Source organism: Canis lupus, chromosome 25 (genome assembly GCF_048164855.1).
Source record: "Canis lupus baileyi chromosome 25, mCanLup2.hap1, whole genome shotgun sequence".
NCBI classification, from domain to species: domain Eukaryota; kingdom Metazoa; phylum Chordata; class Mammalia; order Carnivora; family Canidae; genus Canis; species Canis lupus.
This window is the reverse complement of record NC_132862.1, coordinates 39,152,023-39,169,535: the sequence shown is the minus strand read 5'-3', so window position 1 is coordinate 39,169,535 and position 17,513 is coordinate 39,152,023. Positions and strand designations below refer to the sequence as shown.

General features: G+C 47.6%; 1 long non-coding RNA gene across 4 annotated transcripts in view; it reads right to left on the bottom strand.

Moving 5' to 3' along the window:
- LOC140617593 (uncharacterized) overlaps positions 1-17,513 on the bottom strand; it is a 50,964-nt gene that overhangs the window by 22,966 nt on the left and 10,485 nt on the right. For 3 of the 4 annotated variants that reach the window (XR_012017783.1, XR_012017782.1, XR_012017785.1), the window contains exons 2-3: positions 7,654-8,794; positions 3,923-4,913 (exon numbers count right to left, since the gene is read on the bottom strand). This is a non-coding gene — a long non-coding RNA (uncharacterized lncRNA). The remainder of the gene's footprint in view (positions 1-3,922; positions 4,914-7,653; positions 8,795-17,513) is intronic. The other variant, XR_012017784.1, reaches the window with a different exon arrangement.

Sequence of the window (17,513 nt, the reverse complement as noted above, 5' to 3'; positions counted from 1 at the left end):
GGGGTCCGAGGTCAGACCATCTCTCCAGATTCCTGGCTCTCACGTCTCACTAACAGGGCACTTACTGGATAATTACTGTGATGTGAGGGAGAGGTGAGCCCTACCACTAATCCCATCACTACTGTAATAGTCCAGGAAAGGCACCTGCTAAAGATTTGTGTGACTTGATAGAACACAGACAAGGGTACCATTTTTGCTGAAGAAGAAAAATCCACCCACCTCTGTGCATCTGGGTATGTGACAAGAGACAGAGGAGGTAGAGCTAAGCAGCCAGGACAGATCCTGGGACTAGGCAGGATTCAGCCAACATCCCCAGTGTGGACAATCTCCTTGTCTACAACATCTGGGGTGATTGGTTAGTGGCTGAGCCACATAATCATTGACTATGTTTAATATCATTCCTCACGAGATCTGTTCTTGGTCAGTCCCAAAGTGTCATGTCACCTTGGAGAGCTCTCTCTGCCTCAAGTTACAGTTCTGCAAAAGAGAATGAGCCTATCATACTCCCACCAGCCACCCCCAGTCAGCTCTGAGGACACTGCTACAGCAGGAGAGGTGACAGCCCAGATTCTCCCCAGGCTCCTCTGGGACACCACCCAAGCCCACAGCATCTTCCACCCCAGCATGCTCCCTCCCATGCCCACAGCTCCTGCACCCCAATTTCCACTCCTGAAGCTACAACTCCCCACCCACTGGCCCACAGACTCAGATCACTACTACAATGCAGAGCAAGCTCAGAAGAACTGAGGGAAAATCACAGGCCTTAGAATAGTCTAAGAGACCTTCAGATGGTCTCTCAAGGCCTTTCTGCCACAATGGCGCTGGGTGGCAGAGCCTTGATGAGCACACAATGTGTGGAGCACTGCCTAAGTCTCTCAGCACGTCACTTAACCTAACTCAGAAGTCACTGGCTGGCCTTGGTGTCCCCTAGAGCTGTATGGCTTCAGCCAATCTCTGTGTCTCCATGTTCTCATCAGCAAAATGATGATAATTTTAGCCCTAATAGATTGGTTGTGATGATGAAATGAGTTACTACAGTTGATTCTTGGTATTCAAGGTAGTGATGTTCTGTGAAGTTGCTGAACATCAAATTGGCAAATATTCAACCCCTGCCCCTCGGGAAGTACAGGAAGGATTAGGAGCCTGTGAGCAGTCGCATTTCTATCAGCCCTTCAGTACATAACCTGGCTTTATGGGTTTCCGTTTGAAAATACATGATTTGACATCTGTTGTAGATTCTTTCCCGTGACCTCATAGCCGACAACACTACTACTCATGCCCAGATGAAGCTTCTCTAACACGCCTACTTTCCTCGTCAGGCAGGTTATAGCCTTTTGGAGCTTACCAGCCCTAGACAGCGCTTCAGCACTACACTTGGCAGACGTTTTTGTTGTTCTTTTTTTCATTTATTGAACTGTAATTGGTGTGCACTGTTATACTAGTTTCAGGTGCACTACGTGCTGATTCCATAAAATTCTGTACATTACTCAAGGGCGTACTGCGAGAAGTGCAGCCACCATATGTCACCGTACATTATTGCAATATTGTTGACTCTATTCCCAATGCTGGACTTTTCATCTCCATGACATTTATTTTGTAACTGGAAGTTTGTACCTCTTAATCCCTCTTCTCTGTGTCACCCATCCCCACTCACCCAGCTCCTCTCTGCAAACACCACTTTGTATTTAAGAGTCTGTTTGGTCTGTTTATTCATTTGTTTTGTTTTTAGATTCCACATATAAGTGAAATCATGTAATATTTGTCTTTCTCTGTCTGACTTATTTTACTTAGCCTACTACCCTCTAGATCCATCCATGTTGTTGCAAATGACAAAGTCTCATTTTTGGGTATATGGTATATTCCATTGTATGTATACACCACCTCTTCTTTATCCATTCAGCTACCAATGGATACTTGGGCTGCTTCCATACTTGGCAATTGTAAATAATGCTTCAGTGAACGTAGACTGTACATATCCTTTGGAATTAGTGTTTTCATTTTCTTTGGGCAAATATTCAGTAGTGGAATCACTGGCTCATATGGTAATCCTATTTTTATTTTTTTTATGAAACTCCATACTGTCTTTCACAGTGGCTGCTCTAGTTCACATTCCCACCAACAGTGCATGAGAGTTTCCCTTTCTCTACATCCTCTCCAACACTGTTATTTCTGGTCTTTTTTATTCCAGACATTCTGACAAGTGTGAAGTGATATCTCATTGTGGTTTTGATTTTCATTTCCCTGATGATGAGTGATGTTGAACATCTTTTCATATATCTGTTGGCCAGCTGGATTTCTTCTTTGGAAAAATATCTATTTAGGTCCTTTGTCCATTTTTAAATCAAATTGTTTGTTTGTTTTTTTAATATTGAGTTGTATAGGGTCTTTCTATATTGTGGATTTTAACCCCTTTATTGGTTATATCATTTACAAATATATTCTCCCATTCAGCAGGTTGCCTTTTTATTTTGCTGATGTTTTCCTTCTCTGTCCAAAGGCTTTTTATTTTAGTGTAGACTCAGTAGTTTGTGTTTTTGTTTCCTCTGCCTGCAGAGATATATCTAGGAAAATGTTGCTAAGGCTAAACTAATGCCAAACAGATTACTGCCTATGTTTTCTTTTAAGAGTTTTATGGTTTCAGGTCTCACATTCAGATTTTTTTTTCACATTCAGATTTTTAATTCCTTTTGAGTTTGTTCTGGTGTATGGTGTAAGACAGTGGTCAGTTTCATTCTTTTGCATGTAGCTGTCCAGTTTTCCCAACATTGAGGAGCATGTTAAACCATGAAATCACCAACAAAAAGCACAAAAACAAGAACAACATGGCACCATATAGGCCATGAAAAGGACAATAGGACCTGAAACAAGAGGGGAGAGCATTGCCTTGTTCAACCTCAGCTAGCAGCTCAAATGTCTCACTGCTAGGACTGTGAAATGACTGAAAACATCACTGAGTGTTGATTTGGGGGCTACACATAAATGTTAGTAAGTAGGTGAATTTGCAAAGATGGAATCCACAAGTAGTGAGGATAAACTATATAGAGAAAGTCTTTAGTATAGTGCCTGGTGTGTAGGAAGCATTTCATGAACAGTGTTACTTTCTACACTTTACAATGCCTGCTGAGACAAATATTGCTACTCTTATTTTATAGATGAGGAGAGAGAGTATCTGAGAGTTTGAAGGACTGACCCAAGCCACAGAGTTGGCAGTGATGGTGTCAGAACTTGAACCCAGGTGTATGCCCAGCCTAACTATTTTCTATGCTGCCTAGAACCGGGGGGCCCTGCTCCTTCCAGCCAGCCTCTGCACCAGCATACAGGCACTGGCTGAATATGATACACATGCAAGGCAGGCCCCTCCCACACAAACAGAATGCCTCATGTTTACACAAGAGCTTCCTTTCCCAAACCTCCTTAACTCTGAGATGCCTTAGGAACAAAGAGGTTGCTAAGCTTCCTGCCCTTCTGGCTGTGGCTCTCCCATGCCTTTTCTCCTCCCTGCCTCAGCACCTCCCACCGCACGCCAGCCACCAAGGCAGCCTGGCAGAAAAGCTTAGGGATGGGTAACTGGTTAAAGATCTTACCTGACCAAGAGCAGAAGTCCCAGGAGAAAGGAAAGCAAGAGAAGGTGATGTGGAGGTTGAGAGGCCTGGGCTCAGTGACCACCACAAGGCTCTCCACGGAATAGGGAGCAGAGTGGAGGCGGGGCAGGCAGAGGGGCAGGTGTGAGGGGCGTGATGGCCCAGCAGAACAGGCAATGAGAAAGGCCCCAGAGCCCACATCCCAGTGGGTCTTCAGCGAACCAGCACCCATCTGGACCAGTCAGATAACCCTGCCACCCTCCTGGGCCCAGGATTCTCTGAGTGGGCTTCAGATTCCCTCTGAAACCTGGAAGGGCATACCATCCTGCATTTCCATTTACCTGTTATGAGGGGTCGGGAAGCCATGGCCTGTCAGCCAAATCCAGCCTGTTTGTGTTCCACTCATGAGCTAAGAATGGTTTTGACACTCTTCAAAGTTTAAAGAGAGGGAGGAGGAAGAGGACAGGACATCATATGGCACCCACAAAGCCTAAAATATTTACTTTTTTGTAGGAAAAGTTTGCCAGCCCCGAACCAGATTGACCTAGCCATGGGGGGCCCTACACCCACCCCTCCCTAGCAGGTGGCATTGGGTATGTCATCTGAGCTCTATAAAGCTCAGCTTCCCCAACTGTAAAGTGGAGTCAGTAACCCTATGTCCCAGGGCTGTGAGAATTCAATCAGGCATAATCTGTGCTGTGCCCTCAGCCCAGAGCTCCTGAGCTCATAGTGTATGAGAGCTGATGGTGGCCATGGCAACAGTGGTGTGTGACACAGTGTGTGGTGGGAAAATGGGGGAAAGTGTCTCCCCCTGACCGACCTGGATTGTCCCCATGTCACAGACAAGTGGAGAAACTAGAACATGGGACAGTGATTCATCTGAGACCAAACAGCCATAAATAGGATGTCACCAGGACAGCTTTCCACAGACTCATGAATGCTCTTGCGGCCTCCCTTCCACTGCTCCACTGCCCCTCCTCGTGCCTCCCACACCTTGTGCTTTGCAGCCCTGCCTGCCACCTTTCTCCAGTCTTCTGCCCTGGGTCCCTCTCTCGCAGGACTCCACTCTTCTCACTCTTCTCCACTCTCCCTTTCATTTAACAGGTAACTCCAGACCCCCAAGTATCCACAGATATTTATCTCTAATTGTGTAATGTCGGCACAGTGACAGGCATTGGGAGTTATGCTGAAAATCACAGATGGCCACTTCTGTCCAAAGCATCCTTTTATTTTCTCACGTTCCTCCCAACGTTGGGACCACAGTGTGGCAAGCCAGGGCCTTGGCTCTCAGATCAACTATGTAAATCCAGTCTCACATGCTCAGCTCATGACCTGGAACAGACAGATGAGTGTAAGTAAGCACATGACATGCTCACAGAATTCAGAGAAGCTCTGATCCAGCTGGCCCTCCAAGTCCTCTGAGTGTGGGGTTCACCTTTTCCCAGCCCCTGATGCCAAAAGAGGTCTGGTCTGTCAGTGTTCCCATAAGGGGGCCCAGGCCAATGCCATCTTTTATGACTACCAGTACCTATATTTTATAAAATGAGAAAGTGTCCAAACAAGGTTATGAAACTTGTGATCTATTTTAAATATTTACGCTGCAAAATTTACACTTTCATCTGAATAATGCAATCTTGTGGTGCTAATGTACAAAATAATTTCAGGATTTATAACAAATATTTACTTATCCTGAACTCTTAACACCAAATTGTCCAATGGCAAGATAGATAGCAGTTTTTTTTTAAGATTTTATTTATTTATTTATTTATTTATTTATTTATTTATTTATTCATAGAGACACACAGAGAGAGACAGAGAGGCAGAGACACAGGCAGAGGGAGAAGCAGGCTCCATGCAGGGAGCCTGACATGGGACTCGATCCAGGGTCCCCAGGATCACACCCCAGGCTTGCAGGTGGCACCGAACCGCTGCACCACCGGGGCTGCCCTAGATAGCAGTTTAAAGCTGAACAGCATGTACCTTTTTTGTTGTTCTGTCACCGTGTCTCTGTGTCTGCATCACTTATTGAGAGAGGAGGTCCTTGAAAATGAGAGCCAAGCCACCCAAGCTCTTGCCTGTTTCTCTGGGAAATGCCTAGGTGGCTCTCCTACCACTGGGCCATGCTGAGTGGCTGCTCCAGTCCCAGTCCTGAACCTCTATTCTTCTCTTGCATCAAGCCTGCCTCAAAGGCTGTCGGCTTCCCCTTCTGGCCACATGCAAGTTCTTTTTCTGATGTAGGAGACCTGCCCCCACTCTGTTCTGCCCTCCTTCTCCTCCCCTTGCTTGTAGGAGAGTCGGCAGCTTCATCTCCTCTTAGTGCTCAAAAAATAACTCTTAAGTACAGTATTGGAAAGGGAGATTAAGTCTACAACAGAAAACAGTACCTCAGCCAGGTGATCAAGGTCAACACCAACAGTCACAGGTCATGTTGATAGTATATACCCTTCATATGTAGTAAACCAACAGTGACAGGTCATGTTGATAGCATGTATTCTTGCTACATAATGCAAAGGGCACTTTACCTCTGTGATCGTCCTCTCTAAAAGCCATAACCCCAGCCTAATCATGAGAAAAATATCAGATAAATTCTAATTTAGGAACATTCTACAAAATTCCTGACCGTACTCCTCAAAACTGTCATGGTCATCAAAAACAAGAAAAGTCTGAGAAACTGTCACAGCCAAAAGCAGCCTAAGGAGACATGACAGCTGAATGTAATGTGGCATCCTGGAGCAGAAAAGGGACATTAGGAAAAAAAAAAAAGAAAGAAAGAAGAAAGAAAGAAAGAAAGAAAGAAAGAAAGAAAGAAAGAAAGAAAGAAAGAAAGAAAAGAAAGAAAGAAAGAAAGAAAGAAAGAAAGAAAGAAAGAAAGAAAGAAAGAAAGAAAGAAAGAAATCTGAATAGACTATGAAATTTACTTAATGATAATGTATGGATATTGGTTTTTTGATAGTGATGTATGTGCCCTACTAATACAGGAGGTCTGTAACAGAACAGGAGAGTACACAGGAATTCTCTGTACTACCTCTGCACAACAATTCTATAAATCTAGAAATGTTCTAAAATAAAAAGCTTTTTTAATAATAAGGGGGCACCTAGGCGGCTAAGTGGTTGAGCATCTGCCTTCTACGCGGAATGATCCCGGGGTCCTGGGACCAAGTCTTGCATTGGGCTCCCAGCAGGGAGCCTGCTTCTCCCTCTGCCTATGTCTCTGCTCTCTCTCTCTCTCTCTCTCTGTCTCTCATGAATAAATAAAATGAAATATTTTTAAATAAAAAATAATAATAATAAAAGACTTCTATGTTTCAGTTGCCTTCTTAACAGGAAAGGGGCGATAACCATATCTATCTCATGGAACTATTGACAAAATTAGTATGTAAAGCTCTTAAGCAGAGCCTGAATTAGAAAATGTTTGCTATGACATTATTTTGTGGGGCCAAGAGATAATTTCTGGAAGGAGGGCTGCCCAACATGGGGAGAACTGCATGGTCAGAGGCCCTCCCACACGCCCCAGGTCACACCATGGAGATGGCCATCGCGTCCTCAAGAGGATGGAGTCCAGGAGAGGAAGGGGAAGCCGGCGTCTGGGAGACCTCCCATAAGTGACCAGGCTGGGGAGCCTCCTTGGAATGCGGGGCGGGAAGTACAGGGTGTTGCTGTGACTGCTACAAAGGCATCCGGGTCTCTGTGTTCATGACCCGGGGCACCTGTGAGCACAATGTCCGGAAGAGCTATTCCCGGCCCAGCCAACACACAGTGCCGCCTCCCTCGCCACCCACGTCACCCATGAGAGCTGCGCAACCGAACCCTGCTGAAGCACCCCACCTCCACCAGGAATGGTGGACTCAGCGAGGCCCCCAGATAAACCACTGGGTAACCTGGGCCTCCAGCGCCCCCACCAGCCAGGCCGCAGCAAGGCCCTCTCACGGGGCCAGAGCAGCAGGCCCTTCCTCTGAGCATTTATGGAGCACCCGCGGAGCAAGTCCCCAGGGGCACTGGCTTTCCCGACAGGTGGCGCAGAGCCCTGTGCAGGGCCTGAACTGGAAGTCGCAAGAGCTGGATGTGAATTCACCCTCATCTCAGATTAGCTGGAGGGCCTTCAGCGAGTCACCTCACTTCTCAGTGCCTTGGCTTCTTCTCTGTCTCTGTCGCTGGAAGAAATACCACCTGCCAGGAATGTTTCCGAGCCTGGGAGAAGCGCAGGAAATCGTGTGGAGGGAGGCGCTCCGTTAGCCCCAAAGCATGTGGCACTTTTGCCGACGCTGCACCTGCACCTGCAGAGCAGGACCTGCAGCTCTGAGTGTCTGCACTGGGAGCAGGAAGGGAGCAAGGTGTTTTGTACTTCCGAGGACTTGCACCTAGGGGGCGCACGGAGGGCTCAGGCCGTAGAACACGTGACTCTTGATCTCAGTGTGGTGTGTTGAGCCCTATGCTAGATGTGGAGGTTGCTTAAAAATAAAATCTTTAGGGCAGCCTGGTGGCTCAGCGGTTTAGTGCCTGCCTTCAGCCTAGGGCGTGATCCTGGAGACCCAGGGTCGAGTCCTGCATCGGGCTCCCTGCATGGAGCCTGCTTCTCCCTCTGCCTATCTCTCTATGTCTCATGAATAAATAAATAAAACCTTAAAAAAAAATAAGATAAATTCTTTAAAAACAAACAAAAACAGGAGCCCCTGAGTGGCTCATTCGGTTAAGCATCTGCCCTTGGATTCAGGTCATGAATTTGGGGTCCTGCATCCTGCTCCCTGCACAGCAGGGAGTCTGCTTCTCCCTTTCTCTCTCTCTCTCTCTCTCTCAGATGAATAAATAGAATCTTTAAACAAACAAAAACACAAAAACAAAAGAGAATTTGCACCTAGAAACCACTGGGGCTTACATGTGAGGACTGCCCTATTTGAATGATGACAAAACACAGGCCCAGAGTGCTGACGTGATTCACCCAAAGTCACAGGCTAGTGACACAGCAGCCATGGGATCCACTTTTCTTCTGATGTCGCCTCATCTCAGAGAGATAGGGTTTTGCTGTTGGCCTCCACTGCGCTCAGAGACAGGTTTCCTGAGTCTGCTCCTGGCATGTGGCTTGCTCGTTTGTCTCTCTGTGACTCCCGTTTTCCTCACCCGTAGTCTGGAGAGAATGAGCAAGAAGAACATTCGGTTCCACTGGAACAAAGCTCTATGGACCACCTGCTTTGTGTGTGAGGCACACCAATCAGTCTCTGCGGTACATACAAAAACAGAAAACACCTTAGTGCCTGCCCACAAGGAGGGCAATAATTAAATAGCAGTAATTAGTTATAGCAGTAGTTAAAACTTGGAAAACACCTTAGAGTTGTTTTTTCTTTTTCTCATTTTGCCTTCAAAATAGGCAGGTGTCACTGGCAGTGTTTCACAAACATGGACCTGAGATGGAAGGAGCTAGTTCAAGTGAGAAATTTTAATGTTCTCACCAAATCCCATTATACTTACCAAGAGGCACTATCTCTACATTTTTTTTGGAGGTTCCACGCCCAGTGTTCAAGCCCTCACATCCCTAAGATCAAGACCTGAGCTGAGATCAAAAGTCAGATGCTTCAGCTTCATCGTCTGAGCCACCCAGGTGCCCCAGAGGCACTATCTCTAAAAAACTAGGATCTAAAACAAAATTTGATGAGGGCTATTGTTTCATCTAGGACTTTCTCAGCTGCAAAGGACCAAAAAAGACAAAGAAAAAGTCAGAAACCCAATATGAGCTCACAAACTGAAACGCACAAGAGCAGGACTGGGCTGTTGGCAGTGTAGTCTGACTGGGGTTTATGTGACCACAAAACCCTGGTTTCTCTCCCTGTTTCAGCTCTGCTTTGATCTCCTCCCCGAGCTGGTGTCTTCTCAGGCCACCTACCAGGACAAAATGAAGACTGCAGACAGCAGTTGTAGTTGATGCTTCCAGGCTTAAGCCTGTGGGGGAGGAGCCCCCACTTTCTTCCAGACAGTCTCATTGGCTCCATTTGGAGTCCAGGCCCCTCCCACTCATAGCTAAGGCCTTGAAGACTGATGGTGCTTTGGCCAAGCCCACACAAAGCTTAAGTGCCAGGATAGGGAGAGGGTGGTTCTTAAAGCACAAGGGAGGTGCACAAAAGGATGAATGAACGGATGCTTAGTGGCCTATCGATGCACACATTAAAAGTGCATGAAACCCTGTCACCGACCTTAACTTGATTCAATGTCTTTGTCTCTGGTTCTTCCAACTGCCTCTGGTTGGATAACAGTTGCCCTCTTGGTATCTAAACAACAGCCTCCAAGATACTTACGTGTTTTCAAGATAGGAGAGGGTAAGCAAACACTCTAGAGTCCTGAATTTGGATTGGAAATAGCAGATTTTATGGCTTATTGTGCAGCAACTGTAGACCGAGATTTCCTATCTTCCAAGCAGGTCTCGGGACTCCATCCTTCCCTTCTGCTCACCTCCCCCATCTACCCAGGAAGTCACCAAAACTTGACTGTTCCGATTCAGAAATGCCTCCCAGTTCTGGCCTCTTCTCTCCATCCCACAGCCAGTGCCTCAATATCTGCCCAGCATCTCTCCCCTGGACTTGAAGTGTCTTAACCAGAAGCACTTGGGTAGCTCAGTCAGTGGAGTGTCTTTTTAAAAAAAATAAAATAAAATAAAGATTTATTTATGATAGAGAGAGAGAGAGGCAGAGACACAGGCAGAGGGAGAAGCAGACTCCATGCCGGGAGCTCGATGCGGGACTCTATCCCAGGACTCCAGGATCGCGCCCGGGCCAAAGGCAGGCACCAAACCACTGAGCCACCCAGGGATCCCCAGTCAGTGGAGTGTCTTGATTTGGGCTCTTGATTTGGGCTCAGGTCATGATCTCAGAGTATTCCCCACACCCACTCAGGCACATGCACATTCTCTCTCTCTCTCAAAAAAAAAAAAAAAAAGTGTCTTAACCAGCGCCCTTGACTCCATCTCTCCCCACCCTGGTCTTCACCATCACCAGGGCTATTTCCCCATCAAATGCTAGCTAAGCCAAACCCCTACTGCATCAGGTAGGCTGCTGGACAGAAGCAGAAGGAACACCCAAAGGGGTTTCTTTTCTTTTTTTTTTTTTTTTTAAGATTTTACTTATTTATTCGTTTGAGACATAGAGAGAGAGAGAGAGAGAGGCAGACACAGGCAGACGGACAAGCAGGCTCCATGCAGGGAGCCCGACGTGGGACTCGATCCCAGGTCTCCAGGATCAGGCCCTGAGCAGAAGGCGGCGCTAAACCGCTGAGCCACCCAGGCTGCCCCCAAAGGGGTTTCTAAAGAGAGTTTAATGCAGGGTGAAGTGAACTGATCAGGGTGGAGATGCACCTGGGGACTAGCTGCCATGGGAAGCTTCCACTTTCTGGGCCTGAGGGGCAAAGAGAGGAAAGCCATGTACCAGAGCCAAGGAAAGCCAGAGCTATGGCCACTGCCTGAAATGTGACAAGGCGACGGGGGCGGGGAGGGGGGGTTAGGGGAAATAAGTACCCCAACCTATCACTCTTCCTGTCTTCCAACCACAGGGCCAGGGAGCCTAGGTGAAGCAGTGTATGGAGGAGAACAGGGTAGAGGATGACTGGACTAACAGGAAGTGGGGAAGAGAAGATAGCCAGCACACACACATGCAACCTAGATCCACTCCTTCTCCGTCTCAGGAGCAAGCCCAAGTTCGTGAGTCCTGTACACCAGGCACTCTGGCCACACTCTCTCCCTACAACAGCGGTTCCCATTAGTGCCTCCCACCACCCCCACGCCCAAGCTTATTACCCCAGACCTACAGTCCTTTCATGACTTCCCACCTTGCCAGGTGCTATTCCCTCTGCTCATCTTACACCTTCCCCACTTCCTACCCTCTCCCCTTTTTTACATGTCAAACTCCCATTCATCCTTCAAGACCTTCTCTGATGGCACCTCCTTCATGCAGCCTTTACCAAGTCCCACACTCAGAGTATCTCCTCAGCTCCCACATAGACTCCATCAGGGCAGTCATGGCCTTGTTCTGGGACAGTTTGCTTGTCTATCTCCTTGTTCAGGCCATGAGCTCCTTGAGGTTGGGGATTGAGTCTACTCATCTCTCCATCCTTGACTTAAACACAGCCCATAAATATTCATCGAATCTATGAATAAAAGATGAGGAGAGGCCTTCTGTTTCCTTCTAATTCTCACCCCCACCCCTCTTATTTTGCTCCCACAGCAGAGAGGCAGAGCAGGGCAGGAGTAAGAAAGAGAAAAGGAAATGTTTACTCCAATATCCACCCAGGGGTTTTCTCTCCCAATCGGGCTCCAGGCTCGGCCTGACATAATATGGGAAGTCTTTCTCCTTGGCCTTTCTATTACTGGACAAGTGCTAGGTTTGAGTTGAGTGGACCTAAGGGAACAGCTCTGTCTACCAGGCCCCTGCCTTACCCCCAGGACATTCTGTGGTAGCATCCACCCCACCAGGAGAGGCCCAACCATCCACTGTGGTCACAAAAGGGACTCTACTGCCCCTGTTCATTATAAGCACAGACATTTTGTCAAAGCATGTCTGACTGGGCCCAGGAGGTAGCAGGGTGGTGAAGCAACAAGGCTCATTCCTTCCCATTCTACAGAATTCATCCATTTACAATGTGTACTGAGTGCTCCAAAGAGCCAGGCACTGAGGACACAGCCCTGAATGAACACAAAAGGTCCCTGCCTCCTGGACCTACAGACTAGTAGGGGGGGAGAAGATGGGGGAGAAGATGTTGAACAAGTAACTGTTGAGACATTGTATGGGGACTATAGAGCAGGGGAGGAGGCAGCAGAGGAAAGGAGCAACCAAGAGAATAAATAGAATGAAAAAAAGCCAGAACCAGAAGAATCCTCACAAACCAGCTCCTCTTCTCCCTTCTCCCTAAATTCCAGAACTCAAGGGACGTGGAGAGGAAGCATTACTGGCCAGGAGTGGTATTGTATCCGTTTCCTGGGGCTGCCAGAACCTACCACAGAGGGGGGTGTGGGGTTGAGGAGGGTGCTAAACAGCAGGAACATATTGTGTCATGGCCCCAGGGGCCAGAAGTCTGAGATGAAGATGTGAGCAGGGCTGGTTCTTATGGACATTGTGAGGGACAGCGTCTCAGCCTCTCCCCCAGCCTCTGGTGGTCTGTGGGCCATCACTGCTGCTCCTTGGTCTGTAGGTGGTGTTCTCCCTGTGTCTTCACAATGTCTTCCCTTTGTCCGTGTCTCTTTCTCTTCACAGGGCCTTCATGAGTGTGTGTGTGTGTGTGTGTGTGTGTGTGTGTGTGTGTGAGAGAGAGAGAGAGAGAGAGAGAAATATATGCTAAAAAAATTTACCATTTCAAGATGCCTGGGTAGCTCAGTGGTTGAGCATCTGCCTTCGGCTTAGGTCATGATCCCAGGGTCCTGAGATCAAGTCCCACGTGGGGCTCCCGGCAGGGAGACTATCTCTCCCTCTGCCTGTGTCCCTGCCTCTCTCTGTGTCTTTCATAAATTAAAAAAAAAAAATCTTAAAAAAAAAAATTTACCATTTCAACCATTTTGAAGCATAGAGTTCAGTGGCATTAGGCACATTCACAATGTTGGGCAACCATCACTATCATCCATCCCAGAACTTTTGCATCTTCCCGAACTGAAACTGTCTGCATTAAACACTAACTCCCCATTCCCCACTCCCCTGGCCCCTGGGAGCCCCACTCTGTGGGCTGTCTCTATGGGTCTGACTGTTCTAGGTGCCTCATAAGTGGAATCATATGTTTGTCCTTTTGTGTCTGGCTGATTGCACTTAGCATGACATCTTTCAAATTCATCCATATCAGGACACCTGGGTGGCTCAGCAATTGAGCAGCTGCCTTGGGCTCAGGTCATGATCCCAGGGTCCTGGAATCAAATGCTGCATTGGACTCCCTGCAGGGAGCCTGCTTTTCCCTCTGCCTATGTCTCTGCCTCTCTGTGTGTGTCTCTCATGAATAAATAAAATCATAAAAAAAAAAGATTCATCCAAATCTGCATGGCATTCTTTTTAGGACAACACAATCATAGTGGATTAGACCACACTCTGCTCTAGTATCATCTTATTTTAACTTGACTGATTAATTGGCCTTATTGCCAATTGCAGTCACATTCTGAGGTACCTCAACATATGACTTGAAGGGGGGTGGGGGGACAATCAACCCATAGTAGGTATGCACTGACCAAGACAGAGATGGGGAATACAGAACAGGCATCTCTGACGGGCAGAGTGGGAGGGGTGGATGAGCAAGGTCTTTGTTTTGTTGACCTCTAACCCTCTATACTCCCTACTGGGGCCAGTTCCCTGGCTCATTTCCCCAGGCTGGCTGACTCACTACACAGGAAGGGATGGGCAGGAACAGCTGGCTGGTGAGCCAGGGACCTCTCACCTCTGGCCAGGCCTAGCAGGGCCTCCTGGGGAGTCCCACACACCAGCCCTCCCCACTCTGGGTCCCACCTGGATGGCGGGTGACCACTTAACCCTCAGAGGGAGGCCAAGGAGGCCCCTTTCTCCCTTGACAATGTCCTTATCCAGGGGCCCAGCTGTCCTAGCCCAGAGGCTTCTGCTGCAAGTCACATGCATCCACACATATTAAGCACTCCCTTCCTTTTCAACAAATATGTATTAAAACTCACTGAAGGCCTGGTATAGGCCCTAGAGATAGAATGGCAAATAAAAGGAACAGCTATTTTCCCTGTGAAGTTTACATTCAAGTGGAAGGAGACAAAGACAACAAATCAACCGTAGACTGAGGCAGGTGGTGAGGAGGGTGATGGAGGTAACAAAGCAGGGGAGGAGGGAACAGGTGGGCTGGGCTGGGCTGAGTCATTTGTAAAGTTGAGAAGCCATCCACTAGCAGAGATCCAAAAGAAGGAGGGATCCTGGGCATGAGATCCAGGCCCAGGCCTAGGGAAGAGCAAGTGCCCTTCCAGGCCCCAGGAGGAGTGCACCTGTTGACTCTTGAAACAGCCCAGAGTCTGGGGAGTGGGGACCTAGGGTGTTGGGAGAAGTACTCCATAGTCTGTGGGCCTTCAGGAATTGGGTTTTACCCTGAGGATGTAGGGATGAAAAAGCAATAAGAACAAACTGTCCCATGCCTTCAGGGAACTTCCAGTCTAGGTTTGGAAGTGGAGCATTCCCCAGACTTGAAGCTTGCCTTGAGAGGCTGGAATGCGGTCTGCCCAGTGGGTGCGGGGGGGTGGGGGTGGAGTATGGGAAACACCGCAGGTCTCAATTTAGAAGCCTGGTTTTCTGTGTCATTGTTGGTTTAAGACTCTGTTCAGAAGGGGGTTGTTTGTTCATTTTAAATTTAAATTGGGAGGGAAAGTGCAGTAATCTCTGGGTTAACCACTTTGGCCTCTCCAGCCACAGCTAACCCTATGCCATGCAAGGCAGGACACAGCATGTGTGTCTGTGTGTGCGTGCATGCACACGCACGCATGCACGGGGGCAGCGTACAACACCCTCCCCAGCCAGCCCCTTGGGCCAAAAAGGAGATGGTATCTTCCTCTCATCATCTTCCCTTGTCCCCTCCAGCTTTAGTTTCCTGGGACTCTTCCTTTCTGCTGGAGGGAGAGACAGGGCAGGTACATGAGATGGAGGAAGGAGCTGGGGAGACACTTTTGGGCGTGTGTGTGCCAAAAACAGATGTGTACAAGCAAACAAGGTGATTGGGAGAGAGGAGTGTGGGCAGAGTCCTGGCAATGCTGTATGACCAGAGCACATTCCTGCGACGCCACAAATTTGGGAAAACAACTCGCAGATCTGGACAAGTTCACTTGGAGCGGGGAGCTGTGGCATGGCCCAGGGCCAGAGCTAAAAATAAGGAAGTATTTCCATGCTGAGTAAAAGCATTAGCATCTGTGGGTTCGTGTGGCATGGAGAGGAGTTTTGTCTGCCACCAGGCACTGTGAGGCCAGAGAAGAGGGGAGGGCTGGGCCCAGGGGGTGGGGAGGCTGCAACAGTGAGCAGGACAGTGCTTCCCCTAAGGAGAAAGAGAGTGCTCCCACTGAGAAGATTCTGGAGGCTGGCCCTAGGTCAGCACCCTGTACTCCCCAGTAGCCAGAGGGAGTGCAACAGTTAAGGAACCCAGAAGGTGTGGCCTGGAGCAGGAGAGAAGGGAGGCAGAATTTCTTGGACTTTACTATGTGTGGGATATTTTCTGTAGGGTTCCACAGTGATCCCAAAATGTAGGTGAGGGGGTGAGCTCACACAGCCTGACTCCTGGGTCATCAAGAGGGATCCCCAAAGTCCCCATCCCTCAGAGAAGCCACGCCGCATGCAAGTGAAATGGGAACCCACCAGGGTCCCATCATGCCCTCAACCCACCTTTCATGCAGGAAGCAGGGAACCTCAACTTTGGAAAAAGTGGGAGAGCAGTGGTGGGCACCACTCCCCTGGAGTACCCAGGGAAAGATCCTTGTTATAAATATTTATGTTAATAGTATAATTTTTTATATGTTTTTTTTTTTTTTTTGGAGTTCGTTTTGCCAACATATCGTATATCACCCAGTGCTTATTAACAACTGTCCTTTTTTTGTGTAGGTTTACTGTTGCCAGGCACTGGGCTCAATGTTTTACATGTGCTATTGATTTAACCCTCAGAGCAACCCTATGAGATTAAGTGCTCTCATTACTTCCTTTTTACAGATAAGGAGACAGGCTCAGAGAGGCAATGGAACTTGCCCAAAATTGCACAGCGTGTATGTGGCAGAGCCAGGACTCCAGCCAGATCTGTCAGACTTCAGAGCCAGTGTGTAATGTGAGAAACTAATGCTGTTACGACCTGTCCTGATACAGAAATATCTCCAAGATATACAGTAGTAGTTTTCCATTGTTGCTGTAACAAATTACTACAGATTTAAACACACAGTTATTCTTTTGCATTTTCTAGAGGTCAGAAGTCTGACACATGGGTTTCACTGGGCTGAAAATCAAGGAGCCAGCAGGGCAGCATTCCTATTTCTGGGAGCTTTCAGGGAAAATTTGTTCCTTTGCTTTTTCCAGCTGCTAGAGGCCACCCTCATTCCTTGGCTGGTGGTTCCTTTCCTTCAGCATTAAAGCCAGCACTGTCCGGTCTTCCTGACATTTTGTCACATCTCCCTCAGACCACAGCCAGGACCACAGCTCTGATTTTAAGGATCCACGTGATGAGATGGGGTGCACTTGTATAATTGAAGATAAGCTCCCCATCTCAAAGCTCTTAACCTTAATCACACCTACAAAGTCCCTTTTGCCATGTAAAGTCACACATGCATGGGTTCTGGGGATTAGGACGTGGACATTTGAGGGAGGAGGCATTATTCTGCCTACTGCATATGATAAAGATGGAAAAAGGCAGGGATGCCTAGGTGGCTCAGCAGTTGAGCACCTGCCTTCGGGTCAGGGCCTGGTCCCGCATCAGGCTCCCTGTGAGGAGTCTGCTTCTCCCTCTTTCTGTGTCTCTGCCTCTCTCTGTGTCTCTCATGAATAAATAAATAAATAAATAGATAATCTAAAAAAAAAAAAAAAGATGGGAAAAGGCAAATGCTCCAATAGCAAGGTGCCAAAAAATGGTGGGGAAAGGGAGTGAGTAATAATACATATCACTATTTGCATTAAAAAAAAAAGCCATAAAAACCAGTAGTGGTTATTGGGGAAGGACTAGAATGAAAGGGGATGGAGTGGTCAGATGGAGATGTATTTTGTCATTATGGAAGTGTTCAAACATACACTAGAGTATGGAGAGAACTATAATGAACCCATATGCCCATCACCGTCCATTAACAATTACCACCATTTTCCCATTCTTACATCATTTGCTTTCCCTCACTTTTGGGGAAGGGGCTGCTGAGGTGTTTAAAGCAAGCCCTAGACACCAGATTATTCTAGCCTTAAAATTTTTCAGGATGAATCTCTAATAAGAGAGAGGATTTTTCAAAAATATACTGCAACA